This window comes from Mytilus californianus, unplaced genomic scaffold (assembly GCF_021869535.1).
Source record: "Mytilus californianus isolate M0D057914Y unplaced genomic scaffold, xbMytCali1.0.p SCAF_12, whole genome shotgun sequence".
Lineage (NCBI taxonomy): Eukaryota > Metazoa > Mollusca > Bivalvia > Mytilida > Mytilidae > Mytilus > Mytilus californianus.
In genome coordinates, this window is record NW_026262604.1 from 11,191,906 (window position 1) to 11,215,824 (window position 23,919).

Below are 23,919 nucleotides of genomic sequence, written 5' to 3' on the forward strand. Positions count from 1 at the left end.
GTATTATTGTATGACGTACATGTATGCTGACGTAAAAAGTTCAAGCAGGACAGATTTCCAAATACTGAAATAGCGATAAGGTGTATGAGACAACTATCCACCAGAATTTAAATGACTTGGATAAAAGAAATTATAGGTCAGTGTACGGCTTTCAAAACTGAGAAAACCAATGCCATATAGTCCACTTTGAAGCCTTGACAAACAAATGTTAAATTTTTCTCAACACAATTGAAACAAAACAACTAACTGCCTACATTAGATACACATTATGAAAAAGAAATTTCACAGACTTAAACCAACAACAACTATTGCAATAAGCATGACTCAATACCTTGTTTCCGAGGCAGACAAACAAGTTACAATAACACTAATATAAGCACCATTTGAATATGGAGATTTTTTTTTCTAGTAAAATCAGTGTATGTATGTATTTGCAAAACAGTAAATTAAATTTCCCTTAACAGCTTAATGAACATTACAAAGACTATGTAAGACTTCAGTACAAGCAAGATAATATAAACTGTTGCTTAAAATTATATTTATTGCTTCATACACACAATGTACATACAATGTATCTTTTATTTTTTAACAGGAGGTAAAAGAAAAGAAACAAAGGACAAGTTCAATATGCAGGTTTACAATTTGGAAGTGGCGCAGGTTCTTTGGAATGTCTACAACCTTTCAGGAGAATTTTTTTTGAAGTAAGATTTTCATACAGAATTACTGTTATTCCATATTTAATTCAAATATTTAGCATAAACAATGCATTACATTCAAGATTAAGGGCATACAATACAGAAAAGATATCTGGATATTTGAATAAATTATTTTTTTTGTGACAAAATAGAAACAAGTTGTTTATTTAAATCAATCTTTTAGTCCAACAGTGTGCTTTCATAAACAACATATTTGCTTTCCTTTGAAGTATTTCAAATACATATAAACAACTCATTTAATGACATCTGTGTGTTTCTCGGAAGTTAAGTTATATTATTATCATCATTGCGAAAACAATGTGTAACACTTCGATAAGTTATTATGTGCCTATAGTATACTTCTAGGACTGTATCATATGCCCTTAGATACAAATGACAAGTTATAAACTATGTCACTCTACAGAGTTTAACACTTAAAAAGGACAATAAGATGTTTAATGACGTTACTTAGCAGAGCTTTTAAAGGCCCCTACATGATACAATGCATTTAATGAAAACCAAAAAAAAAAAGAAAAACAACAGCCTGATTTATACAAAACAATAAAAGAAAAAAAATATGATAGACAACAATCAACGAGTATAATGAAATAAGACTCTTGACTGGACACATATCTAGTCTAAAGTTTTTTATGTGGTTTTTTTTTAATAACTAAATGAAGTTCAGCGTGGCATATTGCTCTCTCTCTTAACACGGTCAGCCATTTATCGTCCCCTTCCGACAGACTATCATCGTTATTTGTTTCAAAACTTTAAAGAGGAGGGGATGTATATCCTTCAGGCAACGTGAATCGTTCTATAATAAAGGAATGTGCAAGAAGTTTATATATGAATGTAAGATTAATTTTTTTTCAGAAGCATGGCACAGCAAGAAAAAGATATGACACTACAAGACATTCCAAGTGATTTTGAATAAGACAATTGATTGACTTTTTCAGTGTATTCTTAAATAAATCAAATAGTTGATGTCAAATGGTGTTGATTATTGACTTAAGATGTAACCCTATTAGAAGTGTAGCATTTTAGTTTAGAAAGAGAAGTTGTATTGAAAAATCTGAATTTGGGACACAAGTTTTAGTCAATGTAACTTGAACTTAAAAATGTGTATAATGTTTGCATAATGTCCAATGGCATATATGTCATGCATGTTCAGGTTGACATATGCATGATGTGTATAAGATAGGTAATAAAAGTTGAGAGTGAAAAACTAAACATTATACCATTGTGGTTGGAATGTGGGCTTTCTTGCACTGTCTGTCATCTGTCCACCTATATTTGTCGGATTTTGTCCAACAAAATATTTTTTCATCACTGTTTTTCCCAAAACTGCTGATAAAGATGAGTTCATATTTAATGAGCTGCTTGATAGTGATGAACTGTGATGTGTGAACATTTTTGTATCTGGCACCTGTTTCCTGTTTGCTTATACATTGTATTTCAAAATGTTGAATGTTCTCAAATTTTTCATTACTTTAATTAGTAATGCTGATGAACAGAATGACTTCATATTTGGTAAGTGGCTTGACCATGATGAGTTGTGTCTGACATTTTGGATGAGTCAAAATTTGTAGATACTTCTTGTTTTTAGAGACTTTGAATTGTGAATTTCATATGCTTAGCAAAACAACTGATTTATTCTTGTTTGTATATAGAATTAATCACTGTGTATAAATTAATTTAACTAATGATTTATTATTTAAAAATGCAGGAAACGCAATCAAAAGTACAGAAATTTTTATATTGATATGATCTAGATATCAACCAAAAACATCTTCTTAAAACATTTTGAAAACATTTTTTAGGCACAGTCTCACTTGCAAGAAAACATCCAAAAAACATTTTTATAACATTATTTGATGTTCATGATGTTTTTCAAACGTTCAGAAAATATTTCTAGAAAATATTTTTTAAAAGATTATCAAAATGTTTTATACACCATTTTTTTTCACATTATCATGATATTTCTTTACAACATTTTAATTATATTATGCAAATATTTTAGAAAATATATTAGAAAACGTTTTAGCGATATATATTCTACCATACATTTAATGTTTTTCTCACGTTTTTTTGTGATATTTTGATGACATTAGACACAACATTTTAAAAACATTTTAAAGATGTTTTTGTGTTTGCTGGGCTCAGAACACCAATTAAAAAATACTTTCCTCTCGTATAACTGTTAAAATGAATTAACATAATAAAAATAGTGTTGTCCTAAATTTTATGAACCATAAAACTTCAGTATAAATTGTATTCGATTTGCACTTCATAAAGTGTTCCCATATGGTCCCACTAGGGGGTCTACAATCCAAGTTTATCTGCAGGAAGAATGTCAAGAATTGGTAAAAGTCATGCTTTCATGGTCATTTAATTTACAGATAAGTTCTCAATCATGATATCTTTGTGTCACGTCTGGTTATACATTTTTGTAACTATAATAATCTGCAATTCATATTGCTAATTTAAACATGGTTTCTGAATTCTAAGTATCCCAAACACACATATGTCGTTTTCTTATCACAAATTTCACTTTATAAGGTCCTCAAATATAACACATGTTTCCATTTTAATTCATTTAATTATCTCTTTGGTCACTGCCCTTATAAATAACCATGTTGCATGTAAAATTTTCACACCCAGTCCTTAGACTTTCTAATCTTTACCAGCAGGGATGCTGATAAGAGGTTGTAATATATTTAAAGGATTAATTAGCATCAATAAATTGTTCAATCAGATATCTCCTAAATTTTAGAATGAAATTTTGTGATATAACTGTAATATATTGACAACTGTTGACTGATACATAACACTTTGTAACTAGGTTATACATCTATTCGATCTGTGTAATTTGATGGAGGTGAATATTATTTTATATTATTCAAATAACATTCAGATTAATTGCTGGTTTATAAAATCGGTTAAAATAATTATCTATAAAATCACCTAATAGATTAGTATGTTGAATTTTGATGGGTTAATTAACTAGTGTATTTTTTTTTATCAATGACAGATGCAGATTTTAGGAGGCAGGAGACCTGGGCCCCCCTTATTGATCTTGATATATAACAAATATATAGACTTTTTACAAAAATCACTCCAAACGACGACTTGCCATCCCCCTCCACTTTTTAGATAATCCTGGATCCGCAGCTAAATGTTATTTTGTCAATTTCCCTTCGTGTTGAAGCCTGGTCATTTGTGTGGCTTTATTAAACTTCTGATAACATAGTCTTAAGATATATCCCGTAAATGATGATTTTTATACGCCCGTTTACAAGACGTATTATGGTATTATGGTATACCGTTATCCGTCTGTCCGTCCTCAACATGTCGGACATGCAATAACTCAAAAACGCTTTAACCAATTTTCATGAAACTTTGTTGAATTGTTTATATCTATTGATGTAAGCTCCCTTTTGTTCTTTTTTTAATTTTAGATTTGTCGTTTCTGAGTTATGGAATTTTATTCATATAAAGGGGGAATTTCCAGTTTTCGAAAATAACTCAAAAATTCGTTTAGCAGTTTTCATGAACTTTGGTGACTGGTTTATATCTATTAAAATAAGCTCGCTGTTTTCTGCTCTTTGGTCGGGTTGTCACTTTGCGTTCTCTGAATTTTCCCCAAAGATAATCTACGAAACAGTGATGAAGCCAGAAAACTAGACCCATTGGACTATAACCTACGTTTGCCAAATTGCCGTCATTTCCGCTAACCCACCCGTGAACATCACCATGGTCCAACTCTAGATAAGCACTATCACTATCTAGAGATGTTGGTCTCAGAATTTCCCGGTGATATCTCTTTCTAAACACTGCCTTTAACCTGTGGGTCTATAGGATAGCCAATTGATCCTAGATCGGGTCTTAACAACGTATTTTGATTTTGTTTTGTTGGAGCTACCCAACATGCAAATGGACCTCATTTTGGGGCCCTTTATAGCTTGCTGTTCGGTGTGAGCCAAGGCTCCGTGTTGAAGGCCGTACTTTGACCTATAATTGTTTTTTTTACACATTGTGACTTGGTTGGATAAGTGTCTCATTGGCACTCATACCACATCTTATTTTTATACTAAATATACAACGCCTTTTGGATTCCCCAAACAATAGTTCAGTAAATAAGATAAAATCCTCTCGATTGTCCACCCAAAACTTTGCTCTTGAATCCCAATATAGAGGAGTCACTCGGCTATTTTACTTCTCGCAGAGCATTTTCGAATCTGTATTATAGAAACGTTAATAATAAGGTTAATCGGTCGTCCCCTGTCTACATCACTGTGCTCAGCTCTTAATAAAGTTGCATATCAAAGCTTTGTGACGTCAAATACGTTGACCCAGCCTTAATAACTTTGAACCGGACATATAAGCGACGTCGTAATGTATGAACCGACGTTAATAATTTTGACCCATCATGTCATCTTCCGGTTTGCTGGTGAAACAAAGAAAACAGTTGTTTCTCTCATGCAAAATACGCAAAAAACAACCCGATAAATCGATTATCTGGTTTTCTGCATATATATTTTTTATCAATTATGGACTTTTGACGAGGTCAATATGTTATATATATGGTTCCGAATATATTGACCGAGGACGAAGTCTATATATAACGTATTGACTGAGTGAAAGTCCTTTAAGTTAATTTATATATAACATGATTATGTGATTTGAGTTAGTTTGAAAATGATATAGACTCGATGTTACAATTTTTATTCATTTTTCATTTTTTACACAGAGTCAAATACAAAATAATCATGTCACTAACACCGGACAGCTTAAGGTCTCCTCTGAAAATTTGAAAGTCCCTACTATGTATTGGTATCCTTAATTACACAAAACCCAATTCATATTTCGTTTCCTCCCAGCTTCAAGTAAATGTTCTACTGCTAATCTTTCTCGGGTTTTAACTAGTTCCCTTACTTCTATTAAAAAACTGGTTATTAATTTTTATGATAAAGCATATGAAAATAATGGAATAAACTATTTTGAAGTGTCATTAACCACTAGTATTTGGATGTTTGGATAAACTACGTGCTTTTGATTGTCCGTTCAATTCGGTTGACAGTTGATTTTTCAACTCTTTACTGTACATTACACTATCACATAATCGTATCGTAATTGTAGTTTTTTTTTTATCAAACAGACGCTCTCTAATTTGTCTAAACGGTCCTTTAACAAATCTGGTTGCAGATTTGTTAGATTTTTTTGCTAAAACTCATATGAAGTCTTCTTCTTTGATAAAAACGGGAAATATGCTACTTTCCAGTATGTTTTTTTTTTGCTGGGCCCGATTTGGTGTTGTTACATCTTACAAAGTCAACCCGATCTATTTTACAAAGAATTCCGCTCAAACCGGTGAAAGGGGCCGTCTTAAACTTTCAGTGAGGTGAGAGTTTTGTTTTTCTTTTTGTTCGGTTTTGAATGCCTTACTGTGACTTTGAGATGAAGAACAACAATAAAAGCGCTGTTCATTTGCTTTTTGAGTGTGTGTGTGTCTGTTTTTTTTTTTTGCTGTGCATGTACTGATTTTGTGTCATGGATGGATAACCCATATCCTCTGATTTTCTATTAGATATACTAGCTGGAACTGTGATGAGATGATCAAAGCTTCAAATTTAATTGTCTTCTTGACAACATATAAATATGTACGTTTCGGCAATACAGTTTATCGACATGTTGTAGGTATTCCGATGGTAACCAATTGCGCCCCTTTAATAGCAAACTTGTTATTGCACTGTTATGAATCACGGTTTATGGGTAAACTCCGTCTAAATTACATTTAATTGATAAATCTAAAAAACCCTAGACATTAGCAACATTGATGATATTTTTGCTCTAAATAATCAACAATTTTCGAATTTTACTGCCGGAATTTACCCAAAAGAAATAAGTTTAAATAAATCCAGTACAGACAGCAATACATTTTCTTTTCTAAATATTTCAGTTTCACACGGGAAACTCTATACAAAAAATTTCGACAAAAGAGACGATTTTTCGTTCCTGATTGTTTATTTTCGCCTTAGGACGGTGGTGTTCTTCCACCCCTTTTTACGGTGTGTATATGTCACAACTTGTTCGTTATGTCCGTGTCTGTAGTCGCGTTTTAGATTTCAATGATCACAATTTATGTATAACTGATGAATTTTAAAGTCAGGGATTTCGTTACCAAAAAAAAAAAGAAAAAAAGAAATAAAACCTTTACCAAATTCTTTCATTATAGATACAAATATTTAGTTTTGAAGTTTGGCTGTATCTGTAGAGTTCTAAAGCGGAATATCACATCTTATTTTTATGGCGATGTTATTTATACAGCCCGTAAATTCAGATACGATCCATGTATAGTAATTGACCCGTTGAATAAACGTCATCAATTTACCGCAGTAGTAAAATGTTTAAATATTGCTTTTATTGGTATTAAATTATTAACATTGATTTTGTTATTGAAAAATTAAAACATAAATAAATATATATTGCTGTATATGAAAAAATACAAAATGAGAAAATCCCGCACCCGCAGGCGGACTTCAGCTGACCCCTAAACAATAATGTATACATGCATTTCTCAGACTGTTTATGACGTCTTTACACTAAATCTGTTGGATGAATGATTGATATTTTAGTCTGGAATAACATGATTTATTTATTACTTTCACATTTTTCATGTCGGGACTTTTAATAGCCGACTATTCGATATGGGTTTTTATCATTGTTGAAGGCCGTACGGTTGCCTATAATTGCGATCATCCATTTCATTTGAACTTTGGTTGGTGGTTGTCTCATTTACAAACATACCACATCTCCTTATTCATATATAACTTCCTTTCCCAATTCGATATCTCTGGGGAATCCCATCTAATGTTTCATTCAAATCATGCAAGAAAAAAATCAAGTTACAATTAAAAACCAATTGTTCAGAGAAGTATGAAAATTCAGTTTGAAATATCATATCCAGCGTCAAATGATAGCTTATTGTAAACTGATTCCAAAAATATATGGTTTTTATACATTTTTTTCTAAATAAAGGAGATAAATTGTTACTTCCGGTTTGAAATATGTCACTTCCGCTTTTATCTGATAGTTTACTTGATACTGATTCCAAAAATTTATTGTTCAATACACTTTACATCAAATAAGTACAAAACAAAGCTATTTCCGGTTTACACAAGGTCACTTCCGGTTGGCTTTTCAAGGTCATGTAAATTGCAACCTAATAAAAAAAGTTCCATGGCTTTATCGTGTTTAAATATGAAGTTAAAGCAAAGGTGAAAATCTAGAACATCAAATTTAACTTTGACCTTGAGCTCAATTTCAAGGTCATATACCAAGGACCTTTAATCATATTACCCTAGGTCTTTATTATACTTGGTAAATGAGTTATACCACCATACATGTAATTTTAAATATAAAAAGGGAGAAAACTCTCTTTACGGTCAACGTACCCTTTCAACCAAAATTTATGTGTTACGACATGTCACAACTTACAATTTAGTAAAAATATTTTGTCGATATCTTGTACGGTTTTTGGAAGTAAGTGAAAATAAGCCAAAATCAAAATTTAGAATGTGACCTTGACCTTTGACCTTGACCTAATTTTCATTTTTTTGGACCAAGGACCTCAAATCAAAAGACCCTAGGTCTCTATCACTTATGGTTTACCAGTTAGAAATGCATATTACTTATATCACATGCATAAGGGGAAATAACTCTTATATGGAGTGTTCATATCGCTTCGGTCAAAATAGGACAAATCATGCAAAGGATATAGCGAGCAATTTTATACAATAAATTTGTTTCCACAGAAAAGTGGAAAGACCTAATAATCCTACAACCATTTTTGAAGACAAAAACAAACAATTTACTATATAGCTTTTGTTCCTCTATCGATAAGCTTGCGAATGGTGTATAAGGTTTCTCTGTAATTAGCGGATGAAGGGTCTTAACAGTCCATTCCATTATTCAAAATGTCCATTCCATTATTCAAAATTAGCTATTTCAAAATTTTCACGCCTATTTTGGCTTTTAGGTCCTTCGTAACCCCTCTGATCGGCATTGCGGCACATATTGATTATATACCTTTTGTTTCTCTATTGATAAGCGTTCGAATGGTGTATAAGGTTTCTCTGTAATTAGGGGCTGAAGGTTTGCATCAGTCCATTCCATTATTCAAAATTGGCTATTTCAAAATTTTCACCCCTTTTTGGGCTTTAAGGTCCTCCACAAACCCTCTAATCGGCATTGCGGCACATATTGATTATATACCTTTTGTTCCTCTATCGATAAGCTTTCGAATGGGGTATAAGGTTTCTCTGTAATTAGGAGATGAAAGGTCTGAACAGTCCATTCCATTATTCAAAATGTCCATTCCATTATTCAAAATTTGCTATTTCAAAATTTTCACGCCTATTTTGGCTTTTAGGTCCTCCGTAACTGCTCTAATCGGCATCGCGGCACATATTGTTTATAAACCTTTTGTTCCTCTTAGATAAGCTTTCGAATGGTGTATAAGGTTTCTCGATAATTAGGGGCTGAAGGCGCGCAGCAATCCATTCCATTATTCAAAATTGGCTATTTCCAAATTTTCACCCCTATTTTGGCTTTAAGGTCCTCCGTACCCCCTCTTATCGTCATTGCGGCACATATTGATTATATACCTTTTGTTTCTCTATTGATAAGCTTTCGAATGGGGTATAAGGTTTCTCTGTAATTAGGGGCTGAAGGATCTTAACAATTCATTCCGTTATTCAAAATATCCATTCCATTATTCAAAATTGGCTATTTCAAAAATGTCACGCCTATTTTGGCTTTTAGGTCCTCCGTAGCCTCTCTAATCGGCATCGCGGCACATTTTGATTATATACCTTTTGTTCCTCTATTGATAAGCCTTTGAATGGAATATAAGGTGTCTCGGTAATTATGGGCTGAAGGCTCGCAGCAGTCCATTCCAGTATTCAAAATGTCCATTCCATTATTCAAAATTTGCTATTTTTTTTAAATTTTCACGCCTATTTTAGCTTGTATGTCCTTAATAACATTAAAACACGGAATTTCCGTAAAAAATATTGGGGAAACCTACTAGTTTAACATCCGAAACTAAAAAAATGAGTTAAAGATAAAAAAATTCAAAGAGTGTATTGTTTTTTTTTATATCAATTTGAAAATATGTAAATTAACATAAAAAATGGCAAATTCAGAAATTCGGGATAGTGTCAAATATTTTTGATTAAATGATCTATTTCATTATTCAACTTGAATACTGAAACATTAACTATATCATTATTCATTACTTAACGTTGAATAATGAATAATGAACTATTTCATTAATCATTATTAAATTTTGAATAATGAAAAATGAATAATGGACGTACTTCAGCGCCGTCGGAATTCAGTATTTTTGTGATTTTACTTTTTACCATGTTTGCTTATCGATAATTGTTTATAACGTTTGCAGTTCGGTTAAACTAAAAGTTGCCCTATTAATTATATTATCTATAAAAAAAGCAAGCTTAACCAGGAAGCCTTAATTTTGACATATGATCCACGAAAATGATCGAGAGCAGCTGGACCTTGAAAGACAGAAATGTAAACCCTGCAATCATTCTTTAAAGGATGTTCGCTCCTCTGATTCAAAATAACAAGGTTTTTGAAAGACTGTTATAGATTGACAGAATATGAATAAGGGAACTTAAAAATTAGAAAAAAATGGTAGGTCCGTGTTCTATTTTTTGAGATATAATCAATTGAAAATTTGGCGGGAAATGGTTCTCTCTGGATTTTTCATACATTTATCCTTGACACCTTTTTCCTTTCCAAAGCTATGAAAAAATAACAAGGATTTTATAAAATTTTCAAAATTGACTTTAAAAACTATATACAATAAAATTATGAAAAGAAAAGTAGGGGTTAATGGGCAAATTTTTTATTAGCACTACATGGATAAAACTAGAGGATTCCGAAATCTGACAAAAAGTCAAAAACAAGAGTAGCGAACATCATTAAGACCATACAAAGGTTACCTATAACTTACAGTATCTGATAACTACAATAAAGTTTTAACATTGACCAATGAACCATGACAATGAGGACAATTCAAGGACCAATGTAGCCTGGCATCCTGACCCAATCTAATACTTCGTCGATAGCGCTGAACAGGACTGAATTACTGCGCTTGTGCATGTTCTATTAACAAGGAATATATCGGTCGGATCGTTAATTAACAGTTGATTCACGATGTTATTCAATAAACGTTTGATTATATATGCTAATTTTTTTTCGAAATTTGCATTTCGTATGAAATGAAATATAATTTTCAATGAATTCGTGACAATATAAATATTTCCCGCCATATGTCAAGAAATGACGCTATCCCACGATGCACAATTCTAACACCCAATTGAAGAAACCATGTCGTTGTGTTCCGCCTGGCTCTACTGTCGTGCAGTGAGACAGGACCCCAGGCTAGGACCAATGTTACCTGCCTGACAGACATGGACACCTTCAACTATTTCATACACTAAATATAGTTAATCTATTGCTCCATTGTGCTTATAGTGTTTGACAAACGGAACAAAACACAAGAACTTAACATTGCATAATGAACCATTATATTGAGTTGAAGGTCAGCTGAAATCGGTAGACTGACATTTTCCATTTACAATCATGCCATACATTACTTTACAGCTTGTTGTTCGGTGTGAGCCAAGACTCCGTGTTGAAGGCCGTACTTTGACCTATAATGGTTTACTTTTACAAATTGTAACTTGGATGGAGTGTTGTCTTATTGGCACTCATACCACATCTTCTAATATCTACATACATTAAATATATTTGACCTACTGCTTAAATCATCTGAGATACGGACCTAATCACGTAACTTTAACCTTAATAACTTAACCGAACCATGATGGCAAGGTCATGTGGACCTTGTCTAGGGGACATGTAGGTATTGCAAAGAACCCATATACCAAATATAGTTACCATATTACTCATTATATGAGCAAAAAAAAATAAATCAAACAGTCGCTCAACCATGAATCTGAGGTAAAAGAACATGGACATATGACAGACAAATACGTCGTAACATAAGATATCTGCATATCTTCTACCTTCTTCTAATGCTTCATACAAATATTTTACACAGCCGCCGCCCCCCGGGTAGTAATACATAATATATCTATAAATTCTATTTAAGGGACTTAACATTTGATTTTTATGGTGGGAGGGGGGAGAGGGCCACATTCAATTTCTTGTGATGATCCCTACGTAAACTACGCTAAAAAATGAGGAATAGTTTGGTAGAGATTGTGGCAAGAGTCATAAATGATATTTGTATGGATGCGTCACAGCAAAAACAATATTTGATTTTGATTTTTTATTCCACTTTTAAGCACCGCTTTGGGCTATTTCGTGGCGGCCAGTTTTAATTGGTGGAGTATGCCGGAGTGCCCGGAGAAAACCACCGACCTTCGATAGGAAAATGACAATCCTAGTCAATTAAGATTGGAGTCGAGTGCACTTGCTCGAGCGGGGTTCGAACTCACAACCTCAGTGTTGACTGGCTAGTGATTACAGTAGTAGCTACTTAGACCACTGGGCCACCGAAGCCCCTGCACAAACAATAAAAAAAGCCTTTAACGACTTCATAATTATTTAGACGAAGACAAATCACTTTAAATGTATAATATTTTCCGGAAAATGTCTAACACAGAAAAGAATGAGAAGAGGACCCCTAAGCCAACTTCATTGCACATTAGCCCTCAAAAGCTAAAGAGTTTAAAAAAAAATAGATAAAGTGACTCAAAATGTTTATGAAATGGAAGTAAATTAATCACCAACAGGCTTTGCAATGTACTATAGTTCATTCGACTTTCTGTTGTAAAAAGTGTGAGGTATCTACACATACACTATGGGCGTATTAAAGGACTTTTGACTGGTAAGCCAATCACACAACAGATAACCATCACAGTTTTGGATGTTGCTACTGATTGGCTAATCAATCAAAAATGAGTACGAAAGTTTCGACAATTACATCAACTTCGTTAGTCTCGGGCAGATAGTTGTCTCATAGGCATTTATACCACATCATTTTATCTTTATACATATTTGATTTCAAGCAATACTGCATCAGTAAAACATAAAATTTTATTTTAATTAATAACTTTTAATAACTCAAAATTTATATTCCCACATATCAACTTTCAATATACAACTGTACAACGGTATATTAGTATTAACAGTGTAGTATTTCCCAAAACACTTCATTGTAACTCGTATTTACATCAATCAGAACTAAGGAAATTCAAATATATCACATTAACTCCGTAATGAATATATATCACTTAAAATATGATTTTGTGAAAACATCTAATTTCCTCCCGTAAAATTGAACACGCACTGCGAAAACACACATTTGCCATTAGCATTACCGGAATTAATACTATCTAGACCAGATTTGCCCATGTTCATGCTTTCTTCTTTGTCTTGTGATTCCAATTTACATTTCTTTGGCGGGCCTCCTGGCTCAAGAATGTTTGAAATATCCATTAGCATTTCCGTTGAAGCTCGTTTATATTTTCGAACGCTTTCAACAGATCTGTGTCCGGTTCTATTCATTATCTCTTGCTCCGGAACGCCAGCTTGATAGAGAGATGTTGCACACGTCCTTTTTCCGGAATGGTTTGTAAAGTAACCTTCGATTCCTGCCTCAAAACACATGCTTTTCATTATTGATGACAATTTATTTACACCTAATGGCTGTGAACTGAATTTGATTTCACAACCTTTCTCTAAAGGTCGTCTATAAAACGAGTTCCCGTTCATTTCAGAAATAATACTTAGGTAATCTTCATAAATCTTAAATAAATTAAGATTTTGGAAATGGTGCTTTATGTTTTTTGCAGTCAGGTGTCTCTGATGAAGTCCTCCTGAAACACCGAGGATAAAAGATATTTAATACAAAATTACTAGAAACGGAATTAAATGTTTATGTGTGTATTATATATCTAGTTCATGTGTCTTAACTTCTTAAAAAAACTTTATAAATATTTTAATCATGATATCAAAATTATTAGTGAAGTTTGTATACATAATCATTCGGGAAAACTTGCATTAGTATCTTGATGGGGTCCTTCATTTCAGTATTCTTCAATTTTCATGCCATTTTTTCTCTATTTTTTTATATTTTAGCACCTCATTATTCGCTAGTCTTTATACGTTTTTCCCGTTTATATTCTCTTTTCTGCAAACTCCCTTCAACACCCTCATGCATGCCATGACTTATAATAAGATAGATAATACGATAAGATATTTTATAGGTTTCGAATCCCAAATCATTCATGATTGCTACCAAAAAATGAAACACTTTATAAAATTCATGCTGCCAAATCGCTTTTCTGGATTTTCCTTCTTCAGGAATGCTCAAGAGTGAAAGCCGAATATTTGAATTTTGATAATGTATAAATTTACGTCATTAGATAAACATAAATACATGCTTTGATACTATATATGCCCTTGAATTTTTACTAGATAACATTTTTGTTCGCTTTGGAGATTCCGTATATCGTCAGGTTATCGGAATTCCAATGGGGACTAACTGTGCACCACTTATTGCGGACTTTTTTTTTGTATTGCTATGAGTTACAATTTATGACAAAAATCAGCAAAGACCCATCGAAACAACATCTGATACACAAATTTAATAATACTTTTAGATATTTGGATGATATTTTGTCTCTCAATAATGACGACTTCAGTATGTATACTAAAGAAATGTATCCTGTTGAACTTACTTTAAATAAAGCTAATACTAACAATGACCACTGCCCTTTCCTCGATCTTGATATCTATATCATTAATGGAAAGCTTAATACTAAAATATATGATAAAAGAGATGATTTTTCATTTCCTATCGTTAATTATCCATTTTTAGATGGTGACGTTCCCTTGTCACCATCTTACGGTGTTTATATATCTCAACTTGTACGATTCGCTCGTGTATGTAACAATGTTTTAGATTTTAACGAGAGAAATTTATGTATTACTGAAAAATTATAACATCAGGGTTTTCGATATCACAAACTAGTCAAAACATTTACTAAATTTTATCATCGGTATAAGGACATCATTCGTAAATATAGCTCAACATGCAGACTTCTTATACGTTCAGGTATTTCACATCCAATTTTTTATGGAAATATTCTTTATAAAGCACAAAAATGTCAGTATTCACCTCTGAAGCTAACAAAACCTTTAAATAGACTTGTTAAGAAGGGATATAGTTACGATACTGTTGTCAGGTCATTAAAGATTGCATATTTTGGCGTTAATATTGATTCACTTATAGGGTCTTTGCATCGGCACTAAACACAATTATTTAAAAACCAGTTGTTGGCATGACACGGGTTATGTTCTTCTCATATATGTTATGATGGTATGATACTAAACCCCTAACGGGAAGGATTGTGCCTGATATTCATATGATGAAGACATAATCTTTCAATCAGTTTAATTGAAGTCTGGAGCTGGCATGTCAGTTAACTGCTAGTAGTCTGTTGTTATTTATGTATTATTGTCATTTTGTTTATTTTCTTTGGTTACATCTTCTGACATCAGACTCGGACTTCTCTTAAACTGAATTTTAATGTGTGTATTGTTATGCGTTTACTTTTCTACATTGGCTAGAGGTATAGGGGGAGGGTTGAAATCTCATAAACATGTTTAACCCCGCCGCATTTTTGCGCCTGTCCCAAGTCAGGAGCCTCTAGCCTTTGTTAGTCTTGTATTATTTTTAATTTTAGTTTCTTGTGTACAATTTGGAGTTTAGTATGGCGTTCATTATCACTGAACTAGTATATATATTTGTTTAGGGGCCAGCTGAAGGACGCCTCCGGGTGCGGGAATTTCTCGCTGCATTGAAGACCTGTTGGTGACCTTCTGCTGTTGTCTGTTCTATGGTCGGGTTGTTGTCTCTTTGACACATTCCCCATTTCCATTCTCAATTTTATAAAGATTAAACATTGAATAACAATATCAACGCGGACCTCGAAGAAGACACTCTGATTTTCCGAAAATTAACGATTTCACCTTGACCTTCTTATTACAGTACAACCTAATTGTTAACTTTTAATTTTTAATAATACATACCTTTGTAGGTTTTGCTAGATCTTCCAGAAAAGGCAATGTAATGTCCATTTTGATCTTTTCCAATTTTAAACTGATCTGTTGACAAGTTCCTGTGTTCGTCTACACCCCTTAAACCAAACAGTTTGCAGTTGTAAAAAAATATAGTGTTAAGCACAGATTTCGAACTTTTGTTTCCTAGTAAATTCTTCTCCCAAAGAATATCTTCACTCTCCTGGTTAATAGGTTCTGCTTGTTTTGGAGTTGTCCCTATTCCCTCTGCCGTTAGCTGTGTCATTCTAGCACTAAGCGAACGCCTAAACTCATAAAATTTCCTTTTCGTCCAAGAAATTGGTATGAATTTCATTTTCACGGAGGTGCCGCAATATTCCTACACACAACATGTACAATGTTTTCGGTGGGTACGGTTTTCCGTCTTGCCGCCTCGTTTCAATCACAAAACGGCTCATCCATTGATTAATGTATGTCACCAACTGTAAATCTTGTGAGATCCGGAATGGCACAACTCGTGCTGGCTATGCGCGCACTTCTCCAATCATTGAACGTAGATATACTCCAATTTGTATTCTTTCTGGTGTTTTTACTCTCGGTGGATTTAACTAAAATGTCAATGTCCATATCGTTAACGAAGTTACCATACCGTCCATTATTAACATGACCCTCTGCTTTTACCGCGACATTAGTTTCCGGCATGATGATTTTCTCCAACTGTTCAATTACATTGTCGGCTGTTATTGGAACCTGTGTTAACTGAAAATCTAATTGAGAAATGTCTACCTCGTGGTTCACATCCATGTCAACTTCGTACTTATCTAACGCCTGTGAAAGGGGTAAATCGTCCATTTTTTCAAAAACAGTGTGTTCATTTTCCATATCAGTACATATTTGGGATAAAGTAATGTCGTCAACACTTTGATCCCAGTGGCCATATAAAAAATCCGTTTCTAGTAAATTCACTTTGGCATTATCCATTTTGCTCCTTACACATCAAACCGCAAACTGAAATTCTACCGCGGGAAAACAACGTGACGGCAAGCGATGACGTCGAATGAACGTTTGGCACATGTGATTTACCAAATTGCACACGATTGGTTATGTTTGATACACGATAGTAAGGTCTAAATTGCACTCGAAAGCAGAGCTTTCTCGTGCAATTTACTCCCTCCTATCGTGTATCTACACATAACCAAACGTTTGACATTTGGTAACTAAAACCTAATGCATCTGATTTTTTTTACACCGCTGACACATCTTAAAGCCTATGCAATATAGTCTTTACAATGGAGTCAGCGGTGTTTGGAACATTGTTTAAATATTTAGATTGACATTTTAGCTGCTGATCAAGTTGGCATTCTACCCTCGCGGCTTGTCTCTTCAGCTTCATGGAAAAGTTCCTGACATCGAAAGTGTAACACACTGAAATGACAGACATAACAAATGGCAAGGTAAATGCTCAGTTTTAGCCTCTTCATCAACTGAAAAGGCATTGTCATCAGAAAACATAACAAATGATGACGAAATAATCTAACTTTGAATGTACCATAGTTTGTTTAATTTTCCATTGAAAAAGTGTGAGTGTATCTACACATACACCACAGTTCCATATCAACCCTCTGATTGGTTTACCAGAAGATTGAAAATAGTCATGTGACGTATGTTAGATACCTCACACTTTTAGCCAGAACCTACAATGTAACATTTTCTTTCCTGTAATATTTTTCAACTCTAAATTTTTGCTAAAACTATAGTGTTGGGTAGTTGTCTCATTGGCAAATACCCCATATCCTTTCTTTTTCTTAAAATAAATACAACAATGAATTTTAATAACTGTATTATTTTTTAAAAATGTGAAACTAGAAGCCACATATATAAATGAGGGGCCTGATGGGTTATTTTCGTTCTTCGTGATCGGCGCATTTTCGCTATCGTGATCCGTTTTTCTGCAGATTTTTTTTTTTATATTTTCGTGATCCGTGATCATGGAAATTTATTTTCCGTGAATCGTGATTGACAAAAAATCAACTCGTGAATCGTGATGAGACCCCCCCCCCCCCCCCCCCATCAGGCCCCTCATAAATCCTCTGATCCTGGAGAATGGCACACTGATAATTTCACTACAAAAAAAAATGCATAAAATTCCATTATGCAAACATTTCACTACAAAAAAGGATGGAATTCCAAAATGCATATATTCCTTTGAATAAAAGACACCACATAATCCACAAATTATGAAATACTGAAATAATCACAAATATATTTAACTTCCACTATTAAAATTGAACACACATCCAGTGAACAAACTTCCAACGCCTCCTGTAGCACTTTTAGATGGTTCACGATTTTCTGTGCGATTCTGAATTTCTGTGCTGTCTTCATGTTTAATTTTCTTGCAAATGCTTTCGCTCGGTTCAAGGATATTTGAGATATCCTTTAACATCTCATTGGAAGCCCTTTTATATTTTCTAACACTCTCCACTGACCTATGGCCTGTTCTGTTCATGATTTCTTGTTCTGGGACTCCTGCCTGGTATAATGTCGTGGCACATGTCCTTTTACCAGAGTGGTTAGTGAAATATCCATCTATTCCGGCTTCTGCACACATGGTTTTCATGATATTAGACAATTTGTTGACCCCTACCGACTGTTCACCAAACTTAATACTTCTTTTATCTAGCGGTCTCCTGTAAAAGGCTGTTCCATTTAAATCACGTACAATATTCAAATATTGTTCATATATCTTAAAAAGTACTGGATTTTGTAGATAGTGTTTTAAGTTTTTGGCACTTAAGTTCCGCTGATTGAGTCCACCTGAAAAAATGAAGTATTGACATTGAGTGACATTTAAAACATACACGGAACAAAACTAATTAATGAAATATGAAACAGTTTTATATTGCCTGGATTAGGTAAAATGTAATAAGCATACACGCTACGCAAGATATAACATACCCGTTTTTACAATGAATTTGCATAAATGAAGCACCTGTTGTAGCGCGGACCTCAACGAAGACACCCGGATTTTCTGAAAATCGTCAGTCAAGTATTGTGACCAAATTACACAAAAGAACGAATTAAAATACACAAGAAAGGAAAATACTAAAAAAATGTAAGAAAAATTAAACTGACCTTTGTACGTTTTGTTGGCTCTGCCCTTGAATAATATATAGTTTCCCGTCTGATCCTTTCCCAGTTCGAACTGGTCCACGGACAGATTCCGATGCTTATCTACACCTCTGAGTCCAAAACGTTTACTGTGATAGAAAAACATGGTACTAGTATTCATTATAGCTTTAGAACTGGTACTCCCAAGCAAACCCTTTTCCCAGAGAGTGCTTTCTGTTTCCTCGCTTATCGCCTCTGCCTGTTTAGTAGTGGTGCCTATACCCTGTTTTGTGAGTTCGGTCATGCGTGCGCTTAAAGAACGTCTGAAATCATAAAATACACAGTCTTTTTCGTCCAAAAAGTTCATATGCACACCATTCTCTCGGTGAAATCTCAGTATGCCAACGCATAAAAGATATAATGTCTTTGGGGGATACGGCTTACCATCTTTTCTTCTGGTCTCTATTACAAACTTGCTAAGCCACTGATTTACATCATTGGCGGCAAACTGTAAAAGTTCTGGAATGGCACAATAATTACTTTTCATTCGCGCAACTCTCCAGTCGTTAAATGTGGCGACACTCCAAGTAGTATTTTTCCGTGTATTTCTGCTTTCAGTTGACTTAACTAACTTATCAATATCAATATCTTCCACAAAAGAATAGCGTGAATATTCGTTACAATTCACAGTAACAGCCTTTTCCAATTCTTCAATAATATTATCCGCCGTAAGGGGAACCTGCGTAAGTTCAAAATCTGGCAGGTCATCCATTTCAAAATCCACTTCATATTGGTCCAAAGCCTGAGAAAGAGTTAAATCCTCCAGCTTTTCGAAAACAGTATTTTCATTTTCAGCATCTTTGCATGTTTGTGATAATGTTAGATCGTCTATACTGTTGTCCCATTCAGAAATTACATTCAAAAAGTCAATGTCACTGATCTCCATTTTTGCAGCCATTTCATACGACTGAAACGCGCAAACTGATAATTCAGCGGGAAAGGCACTTTTCATCACGTGATATCAGTTAATTGTGACGTCTAATGAACTTTGACACATGTCATTTACCAAATTAAAAATTTGATTTGGTATGTGTAGATACACCATAGGATGGACTAAATTTCACTCGAAAGCAAAGCTTTCTCGTGAAATTTAGTCCCTCCTATGGTGTATCAAACTTTCTCGTGAAATTTAGTCCCTCCTATGGTGTATCTACACATACCCAACACTTTTTAATTTGGTAACTATAACATGTGACACGTCTTCAGATTGGCTGAAAGTGTTTACTCTATTAGCTCAATGACACAATTTGTTTTGTCATGTGACTGTGACGTCATCAACGTTTCAACATGATTCATGCCTTTTTAGAATTAAATTATAAGGACAGACTGTAATATTTTTTCTGTTATTCAGTGTGCACCACATTATTTTAATTTTATTTCTTCATAGACAGAAAAAAATATTAGTCATTCCTTAACTGTTAAACTGCTGTAGTAAACATGGTAAATGTGTTACGATATGTACAAGTTCGAAGTATAAGTACAAGTTAGTTACAGTCTACATTTAAAGTTATCAAAGAATCAGTATGAATGCAAAAAACAAAAAAAAAAAACCCATCAAAATCCAATTTGGTTTTACATCATTGTACATTATTCAAACTGAGTAAATACATGATATACTACCCACCCGGCACGCAACGTCATTTCAACGTTGAAATGTGGTTGATATTTCGTCATGACGTTGCTTCAACGTTGTTTCAACGTTGTAACAGCAACGTCGAAGTTATGTTGCAGAAAGTTAGTTGATTCAACGTTGAATTTTAGTTGAATTTTCAATGTTGAAGTTAGGTTGAAATAAATATGTTGTTTCAACGTTAAATGTTGGTTGACATATCGACGATGGAGGTTCGTCCAGAAAAAAAAATTGTATGCATCGGTGTAAAAAATTATCCACCATCAGCGTTAAAGGTGAATCATTATAGTTGTACATCCTTTGTTATTGTATCAAAAAAGTTCATAAATAAGGATTTTGCTATGTAAAATTGTAATCAATGTTTCCTTTCATTTTTTTTGGTACAATATCTAGTAAAATTAGGAATATTCCAAAACCGGGACGTTTATCAAAATCATTAAAGTGTACAAATTTAAATTATCATTCATCGAAATATGCTTCTAACTAATTTGTTATTATCCGGAAATATTTTGATCAAAGATAAGACACAGCATGTGAAAGTGCGGCATCTTCACAACTGATACACGAGGATTAGCACTCCCAATAATCTATTGATTAAATTTTCACGTGACATGATGCTGATTAATGTATGACCACACGTGTGTGACCGCCTTTTTCAAACGCGTAAATTGTATAATTTTCCTGGACAATATTTAGGACCGTTTTCAGTAAAGAAGAATTCATAGAAATGTAAGTGTTTCTTTAAATTATTATCCGTTGCTGTACTAATTGTCTTTTAATGCTTATGTGATGTTAACATTGGGAGATTATAAATGCACAAACGTACGTGTATATTTTGAAAATCTCGCCATAGTGTATGTTGTAAAGATAACATTACTGACTTCAGTGTGTACATCGTATTTTTTTGTTGTACGTTCAAATTTATGACTGCACTTCTATATAAATATGTACTACAATCTGGAAACACCATACTCAGCCTACATACAGCTCATTTTAGTTATTAACTGCTGATTTGTTAAGGTTCATGTGGACCCTTTAGCTAAAATGGCTGCATTTTCACCTCAAAATTTACTCTGAGGACAGACAAACCTGTGCATCTGGAAAAGTTTTAAGGCATAGCATGCCCCAGATAAATAAACTTCTAATGCATTGTATGTTTTAGAAAATTTAAAACTTAACTGGATTTAGCAGTGCACTTTTTTTCGTCCCTGCAGAAGATGATAAAATTAACAAACAGTTGAGTTTTACTTGATATGGTCCACTCAGGTACACAGTTTAAATCACCAATTATTGTCAGGTATCTATTGTCCTTCTATTGTCCATGTCAATCAAAACAGTTCACTTCAATTATTACCTGTGGGGAAGTTCTCAAACCTCTTTCCCAACTTTGTTTATTTTGGCACCTTCTGGTGGAATGAAAAAAAGTGCACTGCAAAATCCGGTTAAGTTTTTAATTTTCTAAAACATAAAATATATTTGAATTTTATTTATCTAGGGCATGCTATGCCTTAAAACTTTTCCAGATGCACAGGTTTGTCTGTACTCAGAGTAAATTTTGAGGTGAAAATGCAGCCATTTTAGACGAAGGGTCCACATGAACCTTAAAGAAAAGGAACTTTTGCGAAGTAAGATTATCAACTCCCCCTTTTTTATCTAAAATTTTAACCCGTCATCCATAATCACACTATTCTAATTATTGTCAACTATGCTCTGAAATTTTTAATAATTTCTTTTTACTCTTCAATCGAATTTTACAAATTTAAAATATTGCTTGGCGATGATGATCGATGTTATTCTTATTTTTTGCACAGGGTTAGAGACAGAACAGTAACTTAGGAAAGGGACAGATCAGTACCTTGGGAAAGAAAGATTTAAGGATAAAAGTAATAGCTGTCTAGGTATGTATTTTTTTTTAAATTTTTAACATGTTTGATTATCAATAATCAGTATGTATGTTGGATTGCCTGTGTTGTTTGTGTGAACTTTGTGATTTGAATTGATTTATATGCTCTATATGGGCCCTTTAATTAGGAATACTAGTAAAGACATTTGATTTGATTTGATTTGGATTAATATTTTTTTAATGCATATCAAATTTAAAACACAAGCTTTGCAATCAATAAGACAGGTGGTATTGTTACAATAGATCCTGGTGTTCGAGATGGGTGGCATTGTTACAATAGATCTTGGTATTCAAGATGGGTGGCATTGTTACAATAGATCCTGGTGCTCGAAATAGGTGGCATTTTAACAGTAGATCCTGGTGCTCGAGATTGGTGGCATTGTTACAATAGATCCTGGTGCTCGAGATGGGTGGCATTGTTACAATAGATCCTGGTGCTTGAGATGGGTGCCATTTTAACAATAGATCCTGGTGCTCGAGATGGGTGGCATTGTAACAATAGATCCTGGTGCTCGAGATGGGTGGCATTGTTATAATAGATCCTGGTGCTCGAGATGGGTGGCATTTGTACAATAGATCCTGGTGCTCGAGATAGGTGGCATTTTAACAATAGATCCTGGTGCTCGAGATGGGTGACATTGTTACAATAGTTCCTGGTGCTCGAGATGGGTGGCATTTGAACAATAGATCGTGGTGCTCGAGATAGGCATCTTCGCTAGCCAAGGGTTACGATTCACTTCCCGCCTTTGCCGTTCTACGTAATTGCTAAGTCATGTTTACAAAATATTATTTGTGTTTGTTTTTTCAGGAAGAGTAATGGAGGCCTACACAAAGATAACAGAAGCTGAGTTAAAGAAGGATTGTGCACCAGAAATGGTTGGAGGAGTTTAGAGACTACAATTCATTTTCACGAAAATAATAAAAATTGATTAAAGATTATTTGTATTCATTTACCAGATCACCTTTTGGCTATATTTAATTTAGCTTTTGTCATAACTTGACATCTGTTGTACTGTTTTTTTCTGATGTCCTCTGTAGAGTCATGTGGCTTCAATATCTTGTGTGGTTACTAACTATTATAGACATAAGAAGATGTGGTATGATTTCCAATGAGACAAATATCCATCAGAGTCCAATTGACGTGGAGGTCACTAAACGGACTTCAACAATAAGCACACACCACACCGTATAGACCGCAATAAAAGACCCGGACACAATACACCCTTCAATAATCAATTCAAACGAGAAAAACCAACCGCCTCAATTTGTAACGACAAACACATGTGACAGATGAACCAACAACAAGCAACGTATTGCTTATTTCAACATGAAAGAATGTTGTTTCAATGTTAAGTTTCAACCTATATTCAATCAAAAAT

At 33.8% G+C, this 23,919-nt stretch overlaps 2 long non-coding RNA genes across 2 annotated transcripts; both read left to right on the forward strand.

The window, feature by feature from the left end:
* Nucleotides 1-591: 591 nt before the first annotated feature.
* Nucleotides 592-1,686, forward strand: LOC127721374 (uncharacterized). Its single transcript, XR_007991190.1, has 2 exons — nt 592-701; nt 1,569-1,686. It is a non-coding gene; the product is annotated as an uncharacterized LOC127721374 (long non-coding RNA).
* A 20,668-nt stretch (nt 1,687-22,354) lies between these two features.
* LOC127721380 (uncharacterized) lies at nt 22,355-23,473 on the forward strand. The gene is made up of 2 exons (XR_007991198.1): nt 22,355-22,535; nt 23,349-23,473. It is a non-coding gene; the product is annotated as an uncharacterized LOC127721380 (long non-coding RNA).
* Nucleotides 23,474-23,919: the final 446 nt, after the last annotated feature.